Genomic DNA, 14,339 nt, shown 5'->3' with positions numbered 1-14,339 from the left:
CTCAATGTCCTTCTTGGAGTGAGGGGCCCCAAGACTGGGGAGCAGAGCCCAACCCCCACCCCAGTGCAGCCTCCTCTTAGGCAGCCATGGAGCATCCTTCCTGGCAGCTTCTCTCTGCATGGAGGCTGCTACCCTGAGTGCTGCTGTTGGGGCTCTCTCTGGGGCCAGCAGCTATGGCTGCCTCACCTCTTTCACACAGCAGTTCCCTTGGTATCCTCAGGCCTCTGTGTTCCCCACCCCTAGCCCAGGCACTGCTGCATGGCCAGCAGCCCCAGCAGCTCAGCAGGATGTGGATGACCAACCACTTGCTCTGGGAGCTGCTAATGGCCCCCAGGCTGTCATTTAGCATCCCCAGAGCAGGAAATAAAATGACACACAGCAGACGTCCTGCTGATGGAAATTGCCACAGCCCTAAGTGCTTTAGGAAGCAGTGAGAGAAGCTGAGCAGCTTCCCCTCAGAGGCTGCCCTGGGGTGGGTGTGTTTACAACGAGCTCTCTTTGTGCTGCAATCACAGAAGCAGTGAGGTTGGAGAAGACCTCAGAGATCATCAAGTCCAACCTATGACCTAATACCTCACACCTCCTGATAACTAAACCATGGCTCCAAGTGCCACAGCCAAGCCCTTCCTGAACACCTCCAGGGATGGGGACTCCACCACCTCCCTGGGCAGCACATCCCAACAGCTAGCAACTCTCCCTGTGAAGAACTTTCTCCTCCCCTCCAGCCTGAACCTCCCCTGGCACAGCTTGAGACTGTGTCCTCTTGTTCTGCTGCTGGGGGCCTGGCAGAAGAGACCAACCCCCAGCTGGCTCCAACCTCCCTACAGGGAGTTGGAGAGAGCAAGAAGGTCTCCCCTGAGCCTCCTCTTCTGCAGGCTAAGCAACCCCAGCTCCCTCAGCCTCTCCTCACAGGGCTGTGCCCCAGACCCCTCCCCAGCTTTGTTGCCCTTCTCTGGACACATTCAAGTCTCTCAATGTCCTTCTTCAGTTGAGGGGCTGGGGGCACCATAGATGGACACAGCATTACTGGTGGGGTCTCATGAGAGCAGATCAGAGGGGCAGAATTCCTTATGGGGCCAGGCTGGGAGAGCTGGGGCTGTTCAGCCTGGAGAAGGGAAGGCTCCAGGGAGACCTCAGAGCAGCCTCTCAGTACCTGAATGGGGGCTACAGGAAAGCCAGGGAGGGCTACTAGGGAGAAGAGTCCAACCCCCACCTCACTCCAGCCTCCTTTCAGGGAGCTGCAGAGAGCAAGGAGGTCTCCCTCAGCCTCTTCTGCTCCACACTCCCCCACCCCCAGCTCCCTCAGCTGCTCCTCCCCAGCCCCTTCTGCAGCATCATTGTCCTCTGGATGTGCTCCAGCTCCTCAGTGTCCCTCTTGGCATGGGGGGCCTCAAACTGGTGCCTTCTCACTTAGTTGCACCACGCCAGCTTTACACATCCAGAACCTTCAGATGGAAGAAGCTGAGCTCCCAGGCTTCTTTCAGGCTGCTTTTAGGCTTCTTAAATCCTCAGTTCTCACTTTGCACTCCAAGCCTGCAAAAGTAGGAAGGGCTATAAATAAGCTCCAGGAGGCTGTACTGAGTTAGCTGCTTTGGAACCCTACCATTCACACACATCTCAGCCCCTCAAGACTTGTCAGAAGTAGAACTCCTGTGGAGCTAAAGCTTCCCTGAAGCTGATGAATATAATCAGCAGTGCCATGGGATCAAAGCACCCCCAGCAGCTTTGCCAATGACACCAAACTGTGTGGTGCAGCTGGAGGGAAAGGATCCGTCCAGAGGGACCTGGACAGGCTGCAGAGCTGGGCTCAAGCCAACCTCACAAAGTTCAGTGAGGTCAAGTGCAAGGTCCTGAAGCTGGGTCAGGGCAATCCCAAGCACAGAGCCAGGCTGGGTCAAAAGCAGCCTGGAGGAGAAGGCCTTGGGGGGGTCAGGTGGTGACAGAGTCCCCAGGAGCCAGCACTGGTCCCTGGCAGCCCAGAGCCAGCTGAGTGCTGAGCTGCAGGCAGAGCAGGGAGAGCAGCAGCACAGGGAGGGGATTCTGTGTGCTGAGCTGCAGGGAGAGCAGCAGCACAGGGAGGGGATTCTGTGTGCTGAGCTGCAGGGAGAGCAGCAGCACAGGGAGGGGATTCTGTGTGCTGAGCTGCAGGGAGAGCAGCAGCACAGGGAGGGGATTCTGTGTGCTGAGCTGCAGGGAGAGCAGCAGCACAGGGAGGGGATTCTGTGTGCTGAGCTGCAGGGAGAGCAGCAGCACAGGGAGGGGATTCTGTGTGCTGAGCTGCAGGGAGAGCAGCAGCACAGGGAGGGGATTCTGTGTGCTGGGCTGCAGGGAGAGCAGCAGCACAGGGAGGGGATTCTGTGTGCTGAGCTGCAGGGAGAGCAGCAGCACAGGGAGGGGATTCTGTGTGCTGAGCTGCAGGGAGAGCAGCAGCACAGGGAGGGGGTTCTGCCCCTCTGCTCTGCTCTGCTCAGCCCTCACCTGCAGCTCTGGGACCCCCAGCACAAGAAGGACCTGGAGCTGCTGGAGAGGGTCTAAAAGAGGCCATGAAGATGATCAGAGGCTGCAGAGCCTCCCCTGTGGGGCCAGGCTGGGAGAGTTGGGGCTGTTCAGCCTGGAGAACAGAAGGCTCCAGGGAGACCTCAGAGCAGCCCTTGAGCAGGGATCCAGGAGAGCTGGGGAGGGACTTTGGCCAAGGGCTGGGAGTGCCAGGCTGGGGAACAGTGGCTTTGAGCTGGGAGAGGGGAGATTGAGAGTGGAGAGGAGGAAGGAATTGTTGAGAGTGAGTCTGGGGAGACTCTGGCACAGGCTGCCCGGGGAGGCTGTGGCTGCCTCCTGCCGGGATGGAGCCCGCCCGGGGGTCCTGCGCCGGGGAGCCGCCGTTCTGCGCCCTCCGCGCTGCCGCGGGAGGGAGAAGGTTGCCCTGCAGCCGCTCTGCCGCAGCCTAGCAGCTCAGCTGGCTGCGAAGGGAGGACGCAGTGCACCTTCCGCCTGCTTTCCGCTCGCTGACACCCAGGTCAAAGCCCCCGCGCCTGGCAGCCTTAACGCTTCCAGTTCAAGGCTCGGAGCCTGTGCAATGCTCTCTGTAGAGAGCGGGGCTGCCCCCTGCGGCCCGCAGCGTCGCCGCCTGCTGGACAAGCGCTGCAATTGCAGCCCCCGTTCCATGAGCAGCAATTCAGTCTGTGAATCACAGAATCAGGGCAGCGTCACAGAGTCACCAAGGCTGGAAGAGACCTCAAAGATCATCGAGTCCAACCTGGCACCACAGACCCCATGACTAAACCATGGCACCAAGTGCCACATCCAATCCCCTCTTGAACACCTCCAGGGATGGGGACTCCACCACCTCCCTGGGCAGCACATTCCAATGGCTAACAACTCTCTCTAGGAAGAACTTTCTCCTCACCTCCAGCCTAAACCTCCCCTGGCACAGCTTGAGACTGTGTCCTCTTGTTCTGGTGCTGGTTGCTAGAGAGAAGAGACCAACCCCCAAGATGTCTGAAGTCACTGAGCTCCAGAGGGAGCCAGATGTGAGAATTCATCTTCTCTGTTCAGGGAATAATCACACTGAGCTCCCAGCTGAGCTCCTTCCACCCCCCAAGCCCCATGAAAATCAGGTTTCATCAGTGTGGGGTAAGGAGCCAGTGTCTTAACCTACATAACTCATTGAAGGTGCTCTTCAGTGAGTGGTTGCACTTACCCTGGCTCCTCTTCTAAATGCATGTGGCCTTCCCACCTAACCCTCCCCTGGCACAGATTCAGGCCATTTCCATCCCTTCTATCCCCTTTTCACTAGAGACCTTTCACAAGGTCTCATAGATGGATGGACTGAAGCTTGAGCAGGGGAGGTTGAGACTGGAGATGAGGAAGAAATTCCTTCCAGTGAGGCTGGGGAGACTCTGGCACAGGCTGCCCAGGGAGGCTGTGGCTGCCTCCTGCCTGGAGGTGCTCAAGGCCAGGCTGGATGAGGCCCTGAGCAAGCTGGGGCTGGTGGGAGGTGTCCCTGCCCATGGCAGGGGGTTGGAGCTGGATGATCTTTGGGATCCCCTCCAACCCAAACCAAATTCTCCAGTTCCACCTGCAGAGCCAAGGTGGTGCCAGGCACCCCTGGATGATTCCTAAGGGAGCCTGCAGCAGCCCACAGTTGGTTTGTGTCTGTTCGTTCTGTCTCCAGTTCCATCTGCAGAGCCAAGGTGGTGCCAGGCACCCCTGGGTGCTTCCTAGGGGAACCTGCAGCAGCCCACAGCTGGCTTGAGGAGGGGAGATTGAGACAGGAGGTGCGGGAGAAATTCCTTCCAGTGAGGCTGGGGAGACTCTGGCACAGGCTGCCCAGGGAGGCTGTGGCTGCCTCCTGCCTGGAGGGGTTCAAGGCCAAGCTGGATGAGGACTTGAGCAGCCTGGGCTGGTGGGTGGTGTCCCTGTTAGGGGGTTTGGAACTAAATGATCTTTAAGCTCCCTTCCAACCCAAACCACTCTATGAATGCCCTAAGGCATGATGCAGTCAGGCATGGGGGGGGAACAAGCTCCAACTCCAGACTCCCTTGCAGGATAGCCTCTGGAGCTCAGCATTACCTTGTGGGACAGATTTTGCCACCCATCTGCTGCAGACCCAGGAGAAGGAGAGCAGTGATTGTGGCAGCATCTCTCTGGCTGTCCCTCAGGCTGTGTCCAAACTGCCTCCCATCACACAGCAATCCTGAGCACAGAATTCTTCTGTCCCTCCTCTCGAGCTCTTCCCTTCTCACAGAGCACAACCATCATCAGGACAGCAGAGAGCCTTCTTTTCTCCCAGAGCATGTAAGCCAAGGGCAGCAGAAGTCATCCAACACTTGGTTAAGCTCCTTGGAAAGAGCCTGCTAAGAGTGCTGCTTTTCTGTGCCACAGGCAGGTCTCAGGATCTGGGTTTGTGGGGCAGTGCTTTGGGGAGGTGGGGGCCAGAAACACCTTTCTCTCTGAGACAACATTCCCCAGCTGGGAGGAACCAGCACAGAATCATAGAATCACTCAGGTTGGAAGAGACCTCCAAGTCCAACTGACCACCCAATCCTAACCAATCAACCAGACCATGGCTCCAAGGGCCTCATCCAGGCTCTTCTTAAACACCCCCAGGGATGGGGACTCCATCACCTCCCTGGGCAGCACATCCCAATGGCCAATTGCACTGTCTGGGAAGAATTTCTTCCTCACATCCAGCACAAACCTCCTCTGGCACAGCTTGAGACTGTGTCCTCTTGTTCTGCTGCTGGGGGCCTGGGAGAAGAGACCAACCCCCAGCTGGCTCCAACCTCCCTGCAGGGAGTTGGAGAGAGCAAGAAGGTCTCCCCTGAGCCTCCTCTTCTGCAGGCTAAGCAACCCCAGCTCCCTCAGCCTCTCCTCACAGGGCTGTGCCCCAGACCCCTCCCCAGCCTTGTGCCCCAGACCCCTCCCCAGCTCTGTTGCCCTTCTCTGGACACCTTCCAGCAACTCAACCTCTTTCCTAACCTCAGGAGCCCAGAGCTGGACACAGGACTCAAGCTGTGGCCTCAGCAGTGCTGAGCACAGGGCACAAGGACTTCCCTGCTCCTGCTGGCCACACTCTGCCTGACCCAGGCCAGGATGCCCTTGGCCTTCTTGGCCCCCTGGGCACACTGCTGCCTCCTCTTCAGCTGCTCTCCCCCAGCACCCCCAGGTCTCTCCCTGCCTGGCTGCTTTCCACACTGTCTTTTCTTAGGGAGTCAGGAAGCTGGGAGGTAGGAAGTCTTGCGTGGATGCTTAGGGCTGAGCTGAGCCATGAGTGCCTTCAGAAAGCAGCCAATGCACCTTTGCACTTGTTCCAGCCTGGAGCCTCCACAGCAATCCACAGCCTCCCTGGGCAGCCTGTGCCAGAGTCTCCCCAGCCTCACTCTCAACAATTTCTTCCTCATCTCCACTCTCAATCTCTCCTCTCCCAGCTCCAAGCCATTGTTCCTCAGCCTGGCACTCCCAGGCTTGCCCAGAGTCCCTCCCCAGCTCTCCTGGAGCCCTTCAAGTACTGGAAGGCTGCTCTGAGGTCTCCCTGGAGCCTTCTCTTCTCCAGGCTGCACAGCCCCAACTCTCCCAGCCTGTGTTCAGAGCAGAGCTGCTCCAACTGGGGGTTGGTCTCTTCTCCCAGGCACCCAGCAGCAGAACAAGAGGACACAGTCTCAAGCTGTGCCAGGGGAGGGTTAGGCTGGAGGGGAGGACAAAGTTCTTCCCAGCAAGAGGAATTGGCCACTGGGATGAGCTGCCCAGGGAGGTGGTGGAGTCCCCCACCCCTGGAGGTGTTCAAGAGGGGCTTGGATGTGGCGCTTGGAGCCATGGTTTGGTTGTCAGGAGGTGTTGGGTCACAGGCTGTTCTTGACGATCTCTGAGGTCTTTTCCAACCTGGGTGATTCCATGATTCTAACTCACTCCAAGCCCTTGCTGAAAGTCCCTCTGAGGCTGCCAGGCCACCTCCTGGAGGCTGTCAGCGCTGCAGGCCTGTGGCAGGTCTGGAGGCAGTGGCTGCCTCGGGATCCCTCTGCGCTGAGCTTGGACAGCGCTGCCCTTCGCCCACCACCGGCCGCCTTGTGAGGTGCTCTGCCGCTTCTCAGGGTGCTGACTCACCTGGGAGAGGCTGGAAATCCCTCTGGGAAAGGGATTGCAAAGCAGTGATGAAGAGCTTGCCCCTTGCTGCTGCTGCTTCCATTCAGTTCCTTGACTCCAAGGGCGGTGGAGGTTTGGAGCTGGAACCAAGACGCCGAACGTTTGGAGCGACGAAGTTCCAATTCGAAGCCCTCAGCAGCTCTGCTTCCCTTGGCTGTACTCCCTGTTCCCCCCCCCCCCTCCCACCACACCTCCAGAAGGTTTTGCACTCAGAAAATGGAAATGGCAACCTGCCACCTACCACATATTAAAATTGCACTGCCAGAGAAGCAAGGGGAGAAGCACTTTGCCGTGCTTTCACTCAGCCTTCAGTGCCAGCTGGCAGCACGGGGGGAGGGAGGGGAACTGCAAAGGCTCTGGGTTAGCCTTTTCTATTTCTAGAGTCATAAATAAGGACTCTATCTTCCCTGGCACCTTTCACCCTAGGAGCCTGAAGTGTTTCATCTCTGCCCCTGGACAGGAAGGGTTTCATTCCATCAGCCCCTTGCAGGCCAAGTGCCTGCTGCAGTGTGGCTTTGTGTGGCTCAGCTGATACCCAGGTGGGAACGCCAGAGAATCTGTGGAAGGCAGCCTGCAGCTTGTACCATCCCCCCCTCCACTCCCCCTTCTGTTGGTCATAATTGAAAATGAAGTGAAAAGATAAAGCCTCACTTGCTTTAGAAAGGCAGAGCCCAGGCAAGGGGAATGGAGGATGGTTTGAAGCAGCTCAGGTTGCTCGCAGCTGATGGCTCCACGTTCCGGCCACATGCAGGAGCTGCCTGTGCATAGCACCACAGAACTGTCAGGGTTGGAAGGGAGCTCCAGGCTCAGCCAGTTCCAACCCCTCTGCCATGGGCAGGGACACCTCACACCACAGCAGGTTGCTCATGGCCACCTCCAGCCTGGCCTTCAACACCTCCAGGGATAAGGAGTTGGAGCTATTCAGTCTGCCTGACCAACCTGAGCTCCTTCTATGATCAGGTGACTGCCTGGTGGCTGTGGGGCAGGCTGTGGATGTAGTCTACCTGGACCTCAGCAAGGCCTTTGACACCATCCCCCATAGCAAACTGCTGGCCAAGCTGCCAGCCCATGGCTTGGACGGGAGCACACTGCGATGGGTTAGGAACTGGCTGCATGGCCGAGCCCAGAGAGTGGTGGTGAATGGTGCCACAGCCAGCTGGCAGCCAGGCACCAGTGCTGTGCCCCAGGGAGCAGTGCTGGGCCCTGTGCTCTTTAACATCTTCATTGATGATGTGGATGAGGGCATTGAGTCCCTCATCAGTAAATTTGCTGACGACACCAAGCTGGGGGCAGGAGTTGATCTGCTGGAGGGTAGAGAGGCTCTGCAGAGGGACCTTGCCAGGCTGGGCAGATGGGCAGAGATCAAGGGCAGGAGATTGAACACATGCAAGTGCCAGGTTCTGCACATTGGCCACAGCAACCCCAGGCAGTGCCACAGGCTGGGGTCAGAGTGGCTGAGAGCAGCCAGGCAGAGAGGGACCTGCAGGTGCTGGTCGATGGCAGGCTGAACATGAGCCTGCAGTGTGCCCAGGTGGCCAAGAGGGCCAATGGCATCCTGGCCTGCATCAAGAACAGTGTGGCCAGCAGGAGCAGGGAGGTCATTCTGCCCCTGTACGCTGCACTGGTTAGGCCACACCTTGATTCCTGTGTCCAGTTCTGGGCTCCTCAGTTTAGGAAGGAGGTTGACTTGCTGGAACGAGTCCAGAGAAGGGCAACAAAGTTGGTGAGGGGCTTGGAACACAGTCCTGTGAGGAGAGGCTGAGGGAGCTGGGGCTGCTCAGCCTGGAGAAGAGGAGACTCAGGGGTGACCTTATCACTCTCAACTACCTGAAGGGAGGTTGTAGCCAGCTGGGGGTTGGTCTTTTCTCCCAGGCAGCCAGTACCAGAACAAGAGGACACAGTCTCAGGCTGCACCAGGGGAGGTTCAGGTTGGATGTTAGGAAGAAGTTCTACACACAGAGAGTGATTGCCCATTGGAATGTGCTGCCCAGGGAGGTGGGGGTGTTCAGGAGGAGACTTGATGGGGTGCTTGGTGCCATGGGTTAGCTGTTTGGGTGGTGTTGGATTGGTTGATGGGTTGGACATGATGATCTTGAAGGTCTCTTCCAACCTGGTTTGGTTTATTCTAAATAAATCTCTATCTCTACTTCTATCTCTATCTCTCTGTCTCTCTCTTTCTCTCTATTTCTCTGTCTCTCTCTGTGTCTCTATCTCTCTCTCTGCCTCTAACTCTCTCTCTTTATCTCTTTCTATCTCCATCTCTCTCTATATATATCTATATCTCTATCATCTCTCTCTCTACCTCTAACTCTCTCTCTCTCTCTCTACCTCTAACTCTCTCTCTCTCTCTCTCCCTCTATCTCTACCTCTCTCTCTCTCTCTCTCTCTCTCTCTATCCCTATCCCTATCCCTATCCCTATCCCTATCTCTACCTCTACCTCTACCTCTACCTCTACCTCTATCCCTATCCCTATCCCTATCCCTATCTCTATCTCTATCTCTATCTCTATCTCTATCTCTATCTCTATCTCTATCTCTATCTCTATCCCTATCCCTATCTCTCTCTCTCTCTCTCTCTCTCTCTCTATCCCTATCCCTATCCCTATCCCTATCCCTATCCCTATCCCTATCCCTATCCCTACCTCTACCTCTACCTCTATCCCTATCCCTATCCCTACCCCTATCCCTATCCCTATCCCTATCTCTATCTCTATCTCTATCTCTATCTCTATCTCTATCTCTATCTCTATCTCTATCTCTATCTCTATCTCTATCCCTATCCCTATCTCTCTGTCTCTCTCTCTCTATCTCTCTCTCTATCCCTATCCCTATCCCTATCCCTATCCCTATCCCTATCCCTATCCCTATCCCTATCCCTATCCCTATCCCTATCCCTACCTCTACCTCTATCCCTATCCCTACCTCTACCTCTATCCCTATCTCTATCTCTATCTCTATCTCTATCTCTATCTCTATCTCTATCTCTATCTCTATCTCTATCTCTATCTCTATCCCTATCATCTCTGTCTCTATCTCTATCTCTATCTCTATCTCTATCTCTATCTCTATCTCTATCTCTATCTCTATCTCTATCTCTATCTCTATCCCTATCATCTCTGTCTCTATCTCTATCTCTATCTCTATCTCTATCCCTATCATCTCTATCTCTATCTCTATCTCTATCTCTATCTCTATCTCTATCTCTATCTCTATCTCTATCTCTATCTCTATCTCTATCTCTATCTCTATCTCTATCTCTATCTCTATCCCTATCATCTCTGTCTCTATCTCTATCTCTATCTCTATCTCTATCCCTATCATCTCTATCTCTATCTCTATCTCTATCTCTATCTCTATCTCTATCTCTATCTCTATCTCTATCTCTATCTCTATCTCTATCTCTATCTCTATCCCTATCATCTCTGTCTCTATCTCTATCTCTATCTCTATCTCTATCTCTATCTCTATCTCTATCTCTATCTCTATCTCTATCTCTATCCCTATCATCTCTATCTCTATCTCTATCTCTATCTCTATCTCTATCTCTATCTCTATCTCTATCTCTATCTCTATCTCTATCTCTATCCCTATCATCTCTGTCTCTATCTCTATCTCTATCTCTATCTCTATCTCTATCTCTATCTCTATCTCTATCCCTATCATCTCTATCTCTATCTCTATCTCTATCTCTATCTCTATCTCTATCTCTATCTCTATCTCTATCTCTATCTCTATCTCTATCCCTATCTCTATCTCTATCTCTATCTCTATTTCTATCGCTATCTCTATCATCTCTATCTCTATCTCTCTATCTCTCTTTCTGTGTCTCTACTTCTATTTCTATCTCTTTATGTCTCTATCTCTATCTATCTCTATCTCTTTATCCCTCTGACTCTCTCTGTCTCTCTCAGTCTCTATCTCTATATGTCATCTCTATCATCTGTGTGTCTCTACCTGTATTTCTATCCCTATCCCTATCCCTATCCCTATCTCCATCTCCATCTCCATCTCCATCTCCATCTCCATCTCCATCTCCATCTCCAACTCTCTCTGTCTCTGTCTCTATCATCTCTCTGTGTGTCCCTGTCTCTCTGTCTCTGTCTCTGTCTCTGTCTCTCTATCTCTATCTCTATCTCTATCTCTATCTCTATCTCTATCTCTATCTCTATCTCTATCTCTATCTCTATCTCTATCTCTATCTCTCTATCCTCTGTCTCTCTGTCTCTCTGTCTCTCTCTCTCTCTCTCTCTCTCTTTCTCTCTCCTTCTCTCTCTCTCTCTCTGACTGTTTCTCTCTCTATCTCTATCATCTCTTTGTGTATCTCTCTCTATCTCTCTCCCTCTCTCTTCCCCCTCCCCCCCCCCGCCATGAATCTATTTATCTATTCATTCCAACAGTAGCAAAGGAGCTCAGATGACTTTGGAATGTGTTTCTATTCCCTGCAGCTTGTTGAAGGAGGAAAGTGAAGGAAACTTCATTCCTTTAACAGGAGTTTCATGGCCTGGGAAACTTTCTTTCCCAGGTAACATCTGAAGAGTTGTTTTTTGGTTGGATTTTTTCCCCCTCACCCCTGCTGCTGTCTTCTTTCTCAACCTTTTCAATGCCAACTGAAAACAAAGGTTTTGTTACAGATCTTTGCTAGGTAACCACAAACATGAAAGGAGTTGCTTGTGTCTGGCAGCACGTTCCAGATGTTGCTGCAGGCAGCAGAGGGAACTCTCAGTTTGCTTTTATTTTTCAGGCTTTTTGTAGGACAACAACAAAAAAAAACCCAACCTTTTGGACTTCTCACATCATTTCCTTGACAGCCCTGTGCTGCTGGGAGGATTTGCTCATCAAGCAAGGCATCCGTGCAGCTACTGAGATTGCCTTTGAGGTCTCTCAGATTAAACACAGGGACAAAAGTGCCTGGATCCCAGCAGCCAGTTCTGGGGTCCCCCAGCACAAGGACATGGAGCTGCTGGAGTGGGTCCAGAGGAGAGCACAAAGGTGATCAGAGGGTTGCAGAACCTCCCCTGTGGGGCCAGGTTGGGAGAGTTGGGGCTGTGCAGCCTGGAGGAGAGAAGGCTCCAGGGAGACCTCGGAGCAGCCTTCCAGGACCTGAAGGGGCTCCAGAAGAGGTGGGGAGGGACTTCTGACAAAGGCATGGAAAGACAGGATGAGAGGCAGTGATTTCAAACTGGAGGAAACTCCAAGGGCTGGCCAAGGGCTGGGAGTGCCAGGCTGAGGAACAATGGCTTGGAGCTGGGAGAGGAGAGATTGAGAGTGGAGAGGAGGAAGAAATCCTTGAGAGTGAGGCTGGGGAGACTCTGGCACAGGCTGCCCAGGGAGGCTGTGGCTGCCTCCTGCCTGGAGGTGTTGAAGGCCAGGCTGGATGAGGCCTTGGGCAGCCTGGGGCTGGTGTGAGGTGTCCCTGCCCATTGCAGGGGGGTTGGAACTGGCTGACCTTGAAGGTGCCTTCCATCCCAAGCCATTCTCCCACCAGAAAAGGGCTGCAGAGATGCAAAAATGGAGCAGTTTTGAACTCCCTGTAACAGGAGTTGGTAACTGCAATGTAACTCAGGGCAGCACAGGATATCTTGGAGGTTTGTCATGACCTTCAACCAAGAATGAAGTAAATGAATCAATTCCCACAGGATTGGGAGTCTTAGGATGGAAACATAAAGCTCCATGGCCAATTACTATGGCTTAGAGCCTCTCTCCCTCTTGAGGGCAAGCCATTGAATTTCCTGGAGGCCTTGATTCCCATTCCAGTTTTTGTCCTTTCCATCAGCAATCTGTTTTTAAGCAGTTGATTGATCCTTACCCTCTGACCTTTGTTTTGGCTCAATAAGCAGGAGCAGGCACTTTTCTCCCTGGTGAGACCAGGGTGTGATGCTCCAGTCCCTCTTCAGTGAAGGGATTAGCCCAATGATAAGAATAATCCCTTGGATGTGGCCTCTGCTAAGTGCTCTCCATCAATAGGAATGGCTCCCTGAGCCTCTGTCTCAGGCTGGCAACCTTCACTCCCCTGCCAGCACAAGCAGTGCAATGTGAAGTTGATACCAGCCAGGTGTTTTGGGCACAGCTTGCACAACTTCTTTCTTCTTTTCCTTCTTCTTCTTTCTGTTTTCTTCTTCCTCTTTCTTCCTTCTTCTTTCTTCTTTCTTCTTTCTTCTTTCTTCTTTCTTCTTCTTTCTTCTTTCTTCTTTCTTCTTTCTTCTTCTTCTTCTTTCTTCTTTCTGCTTTCTGCTTTCTGCTTTCTTCCTTCTTCTTTCTTCTTTCTTCTTCTTTCTTCTCTTTCTTCTTTCTTCTTTCTTCTTTCTTCTTTCTTCCTTCTTCTTTCTTCTTTCTTGTTTCTTCTTTCTTTCTTTCTTCTTTCTTTTCTCCTTTCTTCTTTCTCCTCCCTTTTCCCTTCTTCTTTTTCTTCCTTCTTTCTCCTTCTCCTTTCTTTCTTTCTTCTTCTTCTCCTCCTCCTCCTTCTTTTCCTCCTTCTTCTTCTCCTCCTTCTTCTCCTCCTTCTTCTTCTCCTTCTCCTTCTCCTCCTCCTTCTCCTCCTCCTCCTCCTCCTTCTCCTTCTCCTTTTCCTTCTCCTTCTCCTTCTCCTTCTCCTTCTCCTTCTCCTTCTCCTTCTCCTTCTCCTTCTCCTTCTCCTTCTCCTTCTCCTTCTCCTTCTCCTTCTCCTTCTCCTTCTCCTTCTCCTTCTCCTTCTCCTTCTCCTTCTCCTTCTCCTTCTCCTTCTCCTTCTCCTTCTCCTTCTCCTTCTCCTTCTCCTCCTCCTTCTCTTCCTCCTTCTCCTCCTCCTTCTCCTTCTTCTTCTCCTCCTTCTCCTCCTGCTCCTTCTTCTCCTCCTCCTTCTCCTTCTTTTCTTCTCCTCCTCGTCCTTTTCCTCCTCCTCCTTTTCCTCCTCCTCCTTCTTTTCCTCCTCCTCCTTTTCCTCCTCCTCCCTCCTTCCTCCTTCCTCCTTCCTTCATCTTTTTTTTTCTTCTTCCTTCATCTTTTCTTGTTCCTCCTTCCTGCTTTGCCTACATTCAGATTTCAATAGCTGCCTGTAGATGTGACCTAATGACACAGAATCACAGCATGGTAGGGGCTGGAAGGGACCTCTGAAGATCAAGTCCAACCCCCCCTCTAGAAAAGGTCACCCAGAAACACATCCAGGAAGGTTTTGAATGTCTCCAGGGATGGAGACTCCACCATCTCTCTGGGCAGCCTGCCCCAGGGCTCATTCACCCTTAAATTACAGAAGTTCTTCCTCACAGAATCATAGAATGGTCCAGGCTGGAAGTGACCTCCAAAGCTCCTCCAGGCTGGAAGTGACCTCCAAAGCTCTTCCAGGATGGAAGTGACCTCCAAAGCTCCTCCAGGCTGGAAGTGACCTCCAAAGCTCTTCCAGGCTGGAAGTGACCTCCAAAGCTCTTCCAGGATGGAAGTGACCTCCAAAGCTCCTCCAGGCTGGAAGTGACCTCCAAAGCTCTTCCAGGATGGAAGTGACCTCCAAAGCTCCTCCAGGCTGGAAGTGACCTCCAAAGCTCTTCCAGGCTGGAAGTGATCTCCAAAGCTCTTCCAGGCTGGAAGTGACCTCCAAAGCTCTTCCAGGCTGGAAGTGATCTCCAAAGCTCTTCCAGGCTGGAAGTGACCTCCAAAGCTCTTCCAGTCTGACCTCCCTGCAGTCAGCAGGGACATCCCCAACTAGATCAGGCTGCCCAAGGCCTCATGTT

Source organism: Melanerpes formicivorus, unplaced genomic scaffold (assembly GCF_026170545.1).
Source record: "Melanerpes formicivorus ecotype bairdi unplaced genomic scaffold, bMelFor1.0.p_v2 SCAF_129, whole genome shotgun sequence".
Classification (NCBI taxonomy): Eukaryota; Metazoa; Chordata; class Aves; order Piciformes; family Picidae; genus Melanerpes; species Melanerpes formicivorus.
This window is presented reverse-complemented; position numbering follows the sequence as displayed.